Source organism: Anopheles aquasalis, chromosome 3, assembly GCF_943734665.1.
Source record: "Anopheles aquasalis chromosome 3, idAnoAquaMG_Q_19, whole genome shotgun sequence".
Taxonomy (NCBI): domain Eukaryota; kingdom Metazoa; phylum Arthropoda; class Insecta; order Diptera; family Culicidae; genus Anopheles; species Anopheles aquasalis.
In genome coordinates, this window is record NC_064878.1 from 32,584,096 (window position 1) to 32,594,095 (window position 10,000).

At 38.3% G+C, this 10,000-nt stretch overlaps 1 protein-coding gene across 2 annotated transcripts in view; it reads right to left on the minus strand.

Annotated features, from left to right (window-relative positions):
• The window catches only part of LOC126575286 (exostosin-1), a 43,119-nt gene that overhangs the window by 10,493 nt on the left and 22,626 nt on the right, over nt 1-10,000 (minus strand). The gene's annotated exons all lie outside the window — the stretch shown is intronic.

A 10,000-nucleotide genomic window follows, 5' to 3' on the forward strand; every position in this document is an offset into this window, starting at 1 on the left:
TCTGGGAGCCGTAACAAATCCTGGCGGAAAGAACCATGATAGCAAGGAGCATAGGCAAGAGGACAAATAACACTTTAGCACTGTGTGTCTGATGATGTCTGAAGCTGAAAGAGTGATGTTTCGAAATGAATGAAAGTTTTGAGAAGGATTCTCACAGTGGTCAGTGAAACAGAAATTTACAAATTTATATAATTTATTACGCGATTAATTAAAAAACCCCACTTTTATCTCTATTTCGTTAAGTATCAACATTTTCAATCTGTTGTTTTATGGGTGATTAAAAGGGTGGTCCGTATTTTTGCTTAAAGCATTTTTCACCGAATAAACAAAATACACTTCACGTAAAAGCTATAGATTGAACTGTAAGTTAAGCGATAAAAAATAATCACGTTCTACTTGTTACGTTTTACCTTGAACCCATATCGATAGCACAATGTCTGCGGAATATTGAAGCAGTTTAATCACAACATCAGAAACAAACACCCTGTCGCTTTTCTTGCTGGAACGAATGAAGGAACATATATCTTTTGCTGAGCCATTCTTCCTCGCAGCTTTGGTTACCACTAGCGCCGACTATACTAGCATACCACCAACAAGTGCAGTAGCATTAGCGAGAATAGCTGCAAGGGCTGAAGATTAGTCGATAGTGGAACAACCAGAACAGGTGTGACTTTCAAGCTAATGAGGAATGTGTAGCGAAGTGGTTGATTTTTATCGTTCGCAAGATATAACTCATGTCGAGTATGTTGGGTTACCAGTGATCGGTGAGCATTTTCTTTCTCCACCTGATTCGTTGTTTCAAGAAGGAGTTTTTTTTTCCTTGAGCGAAACGATAAGACCCTTCATCCACAATCGTTGTCTTCCATTTTAAGAAACGCGTAGCTAGTCTGACAACTTCCGATTTACACATTATTTGTAAGAATTTACAGTCTTAATACTCTTGTATCGATTCATAAATTTAGTTTAACATTTATCGTTTCTTTGCAAACAATGTTGACATATTTCTTTTGCTGTTTCATAAAATGTTAAATGGCTACAAAACAATCTCGAAAAGTAAAAAAGTAGAATATCATCTATATAAATGAAAGAATACATTGAATTATATTATATATTCTTTTTAATTTTTGTTTCTAGCAAGAGGGAACAATTAATTGCAGCTAATTAAAAATAACGAATTATAAAAAATAAGTTGATACATTTACTGTAAACTATAATTAGCAATGTCATTAGGAGACCGAAACCGAATCATTTGCAAGATATAAAAAAGTACAAATGAAGATATCAGCCCTTACTACGAGAGTGATCCCCTGTGTTACGGTGAACCATTCTAGGTGCTAATAAAAATTAAGACCCACACTACAGGACTCGCCGGATAGAGATACATAAATTTGTCTGAATGCGGAGGCTCTAGACCTTTTTCTCACTTCATTAAATTAACATGCCAGAACCAGGTAGACACAGACAGGCGACCGGATTCACGCTATTCTTTCGATGGTGTGACTGCTTCGGATGGAGTGGACGGCTTCAACGAATAATGAAAACCCTGGGACCTGTTTTTAGCATGTGACGCAATGAATTAGCATCGTTCGAGAGGCTACAGAAACCTTTTGGCATTGATAAATCGGGGCAGGATAGAAGACATTACCAGGCGTGAACATACACCGGACACCGGAAGTGCGATAAACAGGAGCTGGTTACCTATAGGTCTGAGTTCGTTACACGATAAAGCAGCTGTTTGTATTTTTGACGCTTTTTCACCAAAATAATCTAGCCTTGGAAGGCCCATGCCGGTCGAAAACGAGCCATGTGATTATGGAAATAAATTAAAAAAGGAAGGGTCACGAAGCACGCCATGTTGGAGATTATTCCCGCTAGCTTAGACTGACTCTTGCATTGATAAGAAGAAGCCACCGAAGGCGCTGAAAAGCAGAAATCCAGGAAATCCTGGAAAACTCCGCTTGTCATCGCCAACACCCAGCGAAACTGGGTGACTGTCAGTAAAGGCGCTTAAGTTCCGGGACATGCCGGTGGTTGAGTTATTTTTCCGGCATAACGTTGTGTATCTGACAGCGCAAGAACATTACAGAAAGGATAGCGCGTATGTAGGATTATCTATTTGCACTATGGAGACGAGTTCCTTCTTTCTCCAAGCAGAAAACGTGTTTTGTTATTTTTCTTTTAAATTTAATTAAAAACTTTACCATTGCCATTCCCACCGTGTGGCAGCAAATGAATCTATTCGAATTAAAATAAATTCTGGATGAGTATTGCAGGCGAGCAAATAGGCCACTGCATACTGCAAAGTGCCTGGCACTGGTGTGTTAATTATTAGTCCTGGATTTTTTAAAGACCAAACGTTCATACTTACAGATTGCTGAATGTTTTGTTTGGAAGATTAATTACTAACTTTTTATATATGTGATAGGATGGAAACTTATTCAGCTCAAGCTAATATACGATACAATAATGCAAAAAAACACGACTGCGATGGAGGCGCCCAACGGTTGTGATGGAGGCGCCCAAAAACCACAAAACGCATTCACATTCGAATTTACTCTTGTTCGGCGAGCAGCACATTTTGTCACATGGTATCTAAAGCAGCCACGTACAATTGCTCGAGTTTTTGGGACATTAACATGAAAACTTGCAGAGTAATTATTTTATCTAACAGGTTGGTGTTAAGGAGCCGGCGAAGGAAAGGCAATCCTGGGAAATGGACATCAGATGAAAAAAAATGAAAAAATAGCCTATCTATGTGTGTAGTAATTGTTCTTTTTTTCAAATTGTGATAACTATTCCTACACGTATTCAGATCAGATGTTCTACGACATGAACGGATTTCATTTCTTATTGAAAAACATTAAACAAGTGTTGCTGTTTCTCCACACGCGTCTCACAGATTGTGTATTGTTTAAAGATATAAAAGGGCAAATATACACTTATGTTTAGTGCATCAACAATAAAAGCAACATCTATTCAAAGCTACGTTGTCGTCACGCCATTTTAAGTTGCGAATGACGCGGGAAAACGAGCGCCAAAAATTATCACCTTAACCCTCGATTCCTCTTTTCGCTCACACACGGGTGCGCGTACACTCGTAGAATATGTGAGGGTAAACGGACGGCCACAGACCGTGAACCGGGTTATACCGGCAATCCAGAGAGCAATGAGAGAGTAAACGGAAGGGGCAAGCTCATGTTCCATAGTTCTATTTGCCCGGTAGCAGCTCCTTCAAACACATCAGTTGCATGTTAAAAGAGCAAAGGGTATCCCTTCCTTTTCTGCATAGTTATAGCATTTTGGGCCAACTTAAACAAACCAGCAGACCTACCTAGCGTAGGTTTTATTTCAAGGCAAGTTCAACGGCAGCTTCACGTTGTTGGAGCTTCCTCCGCGATTGCTACCCGTTTTTCCGCTACCTTCCCCTGTCTCTTACTTTGGGGTTGCTCCCGAGTGGTTTTTATTTTCTTTTTCCACTTCAACCAAGCTAGTGGCAGCTGACAAAGAACAAACACCTCGCATACACAGAGCAGTGGCAGCGTTCAAACTTACTAGGCCTTTAGCAGAGCCTGCAGCTATCACGGGAGAATGCGTGGCTACAAGAATGAGGAGGGGAGAATGCGTGGCTGAGAGGACAGCTTCGTTCTTCGTTTCTCCTTGTGACGTTACTACTCAACGTTGTTGCGAGATGCATTTTCTAAAAACTTCACGGGTATGCTAGCAAGGTGCTAGCTAAGGGTGAGGTATCCAATGTTCACCTCTGATCCACCTCGAAGGCTTTCGTGGATCACACGTAGTCATAAACACAAAATATGAACCTTATCTTTTAGTTGAGGGTTTTGCACACCATACATCCGTTGGGGATGTCGGTGTTGACGATCCATATACGATAGCGTTAGACCGACAATGAGAACATTGCGCCTGTACATCCGCATAGTGGACTAGGCGACAGAATTGTTAAATTAAACACCCGCAGAAGCTGCACTAAAGGATGCCCCAGAGAGAGGTGAGTATTAGCGATTGATGTCGACAATTGCGATAATCGCTGTATTCAGTGGCATCTACAGAACGACCAAGCGACACAATTGCGCAAATACTAACGAGATACCTTCATCCGGCGATTCACTAGATGTATAATGGTGCTGTCCAATACTGGCATTAATGACTAATGCACCAATAGACGGATAAATTTAATTGTATTCTTGACTAGCACTGAAATTTCGATTAGTAAAAGTGTTCAATTTGGATGCTATTTGTTAAAGTTTCAATGCTACCCACATATAAAATATCCGCCATCATTTGAAAGCTTTCCTTGGCATTCTGAAAGCCTAGTGTTCAACGGGCAAACGAATGGGCGCAACTCGAATGCTTCTATAATGCGCATCCCCTGAATACGTTGATCCTGCCGGTCCTCCGTTAACCGCACCAAAGAAAAACTTCAGTTTGCACACCGAAAGCCACGGATTTTGTATGCAGCGTAACCTTATTCGTACCACTGGTTTCGCAAAAAGACAGAATTCCTTCCGATTTGCGGCAGGTATTAGAATGAAAAATTCATTTGACATCATGATGTGACAAAGTTTTTCGATTCTGTCTCCCGCATTTTACCACGAGTAGTGATTGGAAATGTGTGTGTGAGAGAGAGAGAAAGAGAGAGAGAGAGAGAGAGAGAGAGAGAGAGAGAAAAGCGAAGAAGAAGAAGGACAGTAGAAAGCAGGGAGAGATAAACCGAAAAAGCAATGGGCGAAGCTAATATCTAAGGGAAGTTTCATCGTCAATTTTTATTCCTTTCTCGCGTAGGGAAGTGAGGAAAGCAGAGAAACGGGGCTGTTATAAACCAACGAAACCGCATTCTCAGTATCAAGCGGAAACGGATTCCATTCATATCCAAGAATCGACAAATTCAAAAACAGATCAAGATCTTGAAAGGTACTTCTACGTTTGCACATTAAACCTTTGAAGTTTCGAACTGATTGACAGCCGTATCGTTTGTCAGCTGGATTTTACGCAATTCAACGGCGTAGCCATCATTATAGGTTCGGCGTACAGGTTTCCTTATATTGAATCGTAGTTATTTAAAAAAATATTGGGAAAGATATTTTCATTCCATTGATGCGCTAGACATTTCATTGTTTTATTTACTGATCGTTTATGGATGAACGGTGATTGATTGATCGTTTTTAAAACTAATTGGTTTTATAATGTTTTCAGTGAAAAAAATTAGCCCCCAAATCTCTAATAAATAAATTTGTTGAATAAACGTGGATAAACAGAACACATTCAAGCGAAGATAAACGTTACAACTCAAACCGTCCGCCTAATATATCTAGCCCCATTTCAATCCAGTTATAATACGTTTGACGGTAAGTATACTGTGTTAAGGATTGCCAAGACCTTTTTTTTATCATATTTTCGTTGCGATGCATTGAAGCGTGCATTAGATGCCACTCCAAAGCAGAATGATTCCCATAACTTATGTTAATGGTAGCTAAATTTCATGCCATAAAAATGAGCGGATACTTTGTCGTTGTTCCCATGTGTTTTTTTCTCTTGAGCTAAAACAGTGCCTTCTTTATTGTTGGGTTTGAAACATAGCAATGTTTATTTACTCTCAAAACAGGGAAAATTGTATTGGTCTCATGTATACGAACAAATACACAGACGAGAGCTGCCCTTAAGTGAGAACGGCAAACATGCGAATTGCCTCTCTCGGGTTGTACATAAAACACCCATTGTTTCAAGCTATATCCAGACGGGTAGATCGTCCCATGTTTTGCATAAAAAGGGACAGTTCAGTACATCCATCTCAACGTTTTACTATCCTGTACAGCCGCAAAGTGTCCCTATGATTTCGCGGGAAGTTCTAGGGTGCTCTATCGACCCAAAATAGCAATGCGTGCAGGTCTTTATGATAAAAGATTTGATGGGAATTCCATGAGCAAAAAAAAAGATAATTTTAAAACAAATATACATTCTCCACTGATGGAGCCGGGCTACGTTTCAACAGTATCGCACAAGACCGGAATGGATAAGGACACTGTTTTTAGTGGAAACATAAAACTCCAAGTAGGAACTTTAAAGTGGATTGTAAAAGAAATATACTCTAGTAGATTACGTTAATGAGAAAAAAGGGGAACGTATTGTTTGCTTTTGCTTGAATACGCTGTTCTCAAATCCAGCTTTCGGTTCTTTTCAGCATCCGTATTTGGGAATGCGAAGAACTAAAGACATCAGTAGCGCTCTGAGGAGGAAGAAGAGTGTCTGTTCGCACACATAAAGAACCTCTTGCGATTCCACCAGTTCCGCGCATTGTAAAAGGATGAATGGAAATTGATGAGATCGGCGAACAAGCACCAAGAAAAAGCACAGAACCATTACTTTTTAGATTGAGAAATTAACGATAAATAACAATACAAATATGAATAGAACGTTATCCTGTTGACCAGGACACCTTTATATTCTTCATTCGCCAGGATATTTATGTAAATTTAAATTGAACCACATTTTTCGGGATGCATCATGTTGTTGTAGCTGATTGTGCATTCTTTGCGACTTTTTTGGATCAAATGAACCCCGTAATACGCATTGAGTATGCTGTTGTGTTTGTATATCAAGTTTACCAGCGTGAATATCGTGAACAACAACAAAACTAAAAAAGAATCAGCATCGTTCAACTAAACGAGCGACAATATTTGCCCCATTAGCAAACATGAAGAATCTAGTCAGAAAGGTACGAAAAAGGTTGATACCGGGGCATCCGACCAAGGATGTGGAGAGCTGCACACGTATACATTTTCAATGCTATGGAGCAATAGAAGAAAAAAAATGATAGCAGTCGTTACGAGACGAAATCACTTTTGGATTCCTTCAAATAATCGTTAAAAGTCGATTGCTACATAGCATTAAAGCAGTAAAGGAAGGAACGAAAATCGAGACAAACGGTTCATGGTTGTGCAGTAAAATTTGTTTAGGTGCACTGATTTTGCCCTCCTTTCACTAAGCGATTGGGAATTTCTTCTTCCGTTTCTTTAAAGTAGTAAACAATTTTGTATTGTGTTGAAGGAACTGCAGGGAGCTGAAGTTGGTTTAAATGTACAAACATTTTTTTTTTGATAATCCATTCAACTGCCCGGAAAATAATTATTGAGGGGAGAATTATAGAAGAGGATGCAGGCATTGGCCTACAATAACTATAGTTTTTTCATTTTAGTTTTCCTTTTTTTTGCAATGGTTGTGTAAAATTAACATCTGGTTGAAATTATTTTTAATCCACGGAAAGACGTCCATCTACTCCATCTACTGTGAAATTGACCATTTTGATGAATTAGAACACAGGAAATTCCTATTTCTATCCATATATTTTATTTGGAGAATACTCGCCAAAATCAAGCGTCCGTTCACAAATAGAATGGCATGTTCAAAATAGTAGATGAAATAGACGAATCGAACCTTATGGTCTCATCGGTTATTCCGGTATATAGCATGGCCATAAATTATGCTGCTCAAGTACTTTCCGAAGCGTGTTACAGAAGCATCCATAATATTAAAAAAAAAAAAAACAAAAAACACCCTACCAGCCACCGAACAGAATTATCGCGGGACAAAAAAGACTCGGATAAAATAAGAAATGATTCATTTTCACTACTTGTTACACTTTGTGATCTGATTTTCCATCTGAATTTAGTTGGAAGTAGAGTTTTTAAGATATGTTGAGAATGGAAAGGAATGATTTTGCTTATTATTGTTACTATTATTATCTCTGCCAATACGCTATTGATTATTATAAATATTATATTCACCATAATTTACTCTTCATACTGAATAATTATCAATATGACCATGTCGATAACCACAGTTACCACAGATAACGTATTTATTAAATAAACAAAAAATTCGTTAATGATAATTATAGTAAACAAAAACACTATTCTTCAACTATGTGATGTAATAACTGAATGTGATGTGATGTGAATGTGATATTTTCAAGGATTTATCAAAATACTGTTTGTTCATGCTTTTCCTCCTCCCAACTATCAAATTAACTCATTTGTCCGACAATGTTAATTTCTATGTGCAAATGGGCAAACTCCAGCTCCCGGTTCCCTTACTTCCAATTTTGCGACTTCGTTTGCTTCCCAGTGATATCAAATTCTATAATGTCTTACAATAGATGATTTATATACTATAATCAAGATTGTATCCACATGTTTAAACTCTCTATTTGGTAAACGGCATTCTTTTCAACAATAGATTCAGATCCAGATCCATCTGACATAGCGTCAGTGATATTCAGATACACTTAAAACAGCTGAATGTAGTTTAACAGCTCAAATGCATCTACCACACGGCGATAAAACAATTAGTCGTCTTTTTACAGGTCTACAGAAGTGGAAAATTTAATTCAATGCTCACATCAACGAATGTTATCTGATTAATATCTTTGGGTCACCTTTCGAAAAACCCTTAACCGTGTCACACTCTGTGCGTCTTGTCTTTCTGAGCAGCTCCCAGTCATGCCTCCGCCACCATATGTCAAAACGTTCCCCGAAAAGCAGACTTCTTTCTTCTGCAGATAAGAAAGAGAAAAGTCTTTACGATGGAAGAGCATTCTGGTAAGGACTGATGATGTCATCTGGCAGAGGTTTGCTTAATAGACTTTCGTATGATCAAAGGACTTTTCCAGAATTTGATGTTTGACAAGGGTAATGCCCGTTCACTCGTTTGTCATTAATCAAAATGAGTTTATATGGGAGTGTTTTACAAACCTAGCGAATACAACTAGGCTCCCAACAAATCTACCATATCAGCAGAAATTTGCTTGAAAAGCGAATAGCTGCTATTTAATCTTTTTATAACTTCAATTATTTTCACTAAAGGTCGTTTAATATGGTTAAATCTAGAGGCAAATTGATTTAATCAACTATATCAATAATACATCTCATGCGAGCAAACATCTTTTGCTCAACAAGACATTATTATCTGCTTGTGCCACGAAAAAATGGAAATAATTGTATGCAAGGTTCACGGCATAAGATATGTTCTAAAATTTGTCATATTTAAATCGCACCCAGAAGCACCGTGCAAGATCGTAAATCGTATTCTAACAGCTCCCTCGGGATGATTGTGGCATACGACGGATTTTTTGTAACCAGATTTGATTGTCTTTTGCAGCATTTATCAGATTGGAATCGAGAGAGTGCAGAGGTCTGTAAATATGCTACTGGCCAAACGATCGCTTGATAACTAAGAAGTACCAAGAAAGGGAAACGCCTTGTGGCGGTAAGATATGTACTGTTCCATGAATAGGTTTAGCGATTTGTGACACTTCGCTAATGTCGACGACAGCCTATTAAGCACCAAGAAAATCACTAGCGTGCTACAAAAAGCACACATGGGCCATGTTCAAGACACACTGTACTAACATTCCCAGTACAAAGTGCAGATTGCAAGCTCCTATGGCAAATCGTTGTAACAGCACCATGACTCTGACTTGATAATCGAACGTCGAAAAGGATCTTTGTAATGGGAATCACTACCTACAGCGCGCTTCACGGAACCACATAAGGCATCTTTAAAAAGGCAAGAGATGTTGAAACGATATATAAAACGTATATGATAGAATTACAGTAGCAAAGATGAAAATGATTTTGAGATTTCATTACTCCACGATGTTAGCATGTTTAATCGATTGTAATAGTAAACGCTGGAGTATTTTCAGACACCGAAAATGCTTAATACGTGAATTCTGAAATGCGAATAAAACATTCTAGCGATTGATTGATTATTGATTGATTTTAGATAGGATTTTTAGCTTGCTTTCTGTGAAATTTCTTTGATTCTTTATTGATGATGCCATTTTGACCTGAAGCTATGGATTTTTTTTAACATTTTTGCTTGATTAAAGTTTAGCGCCATTAATGAAGTCATACATTAAGTAGAATTTGTAGGGATCACAAAAGGATGTGAATAAAGCAACCCCTTTTCCTGCATCATACACGAT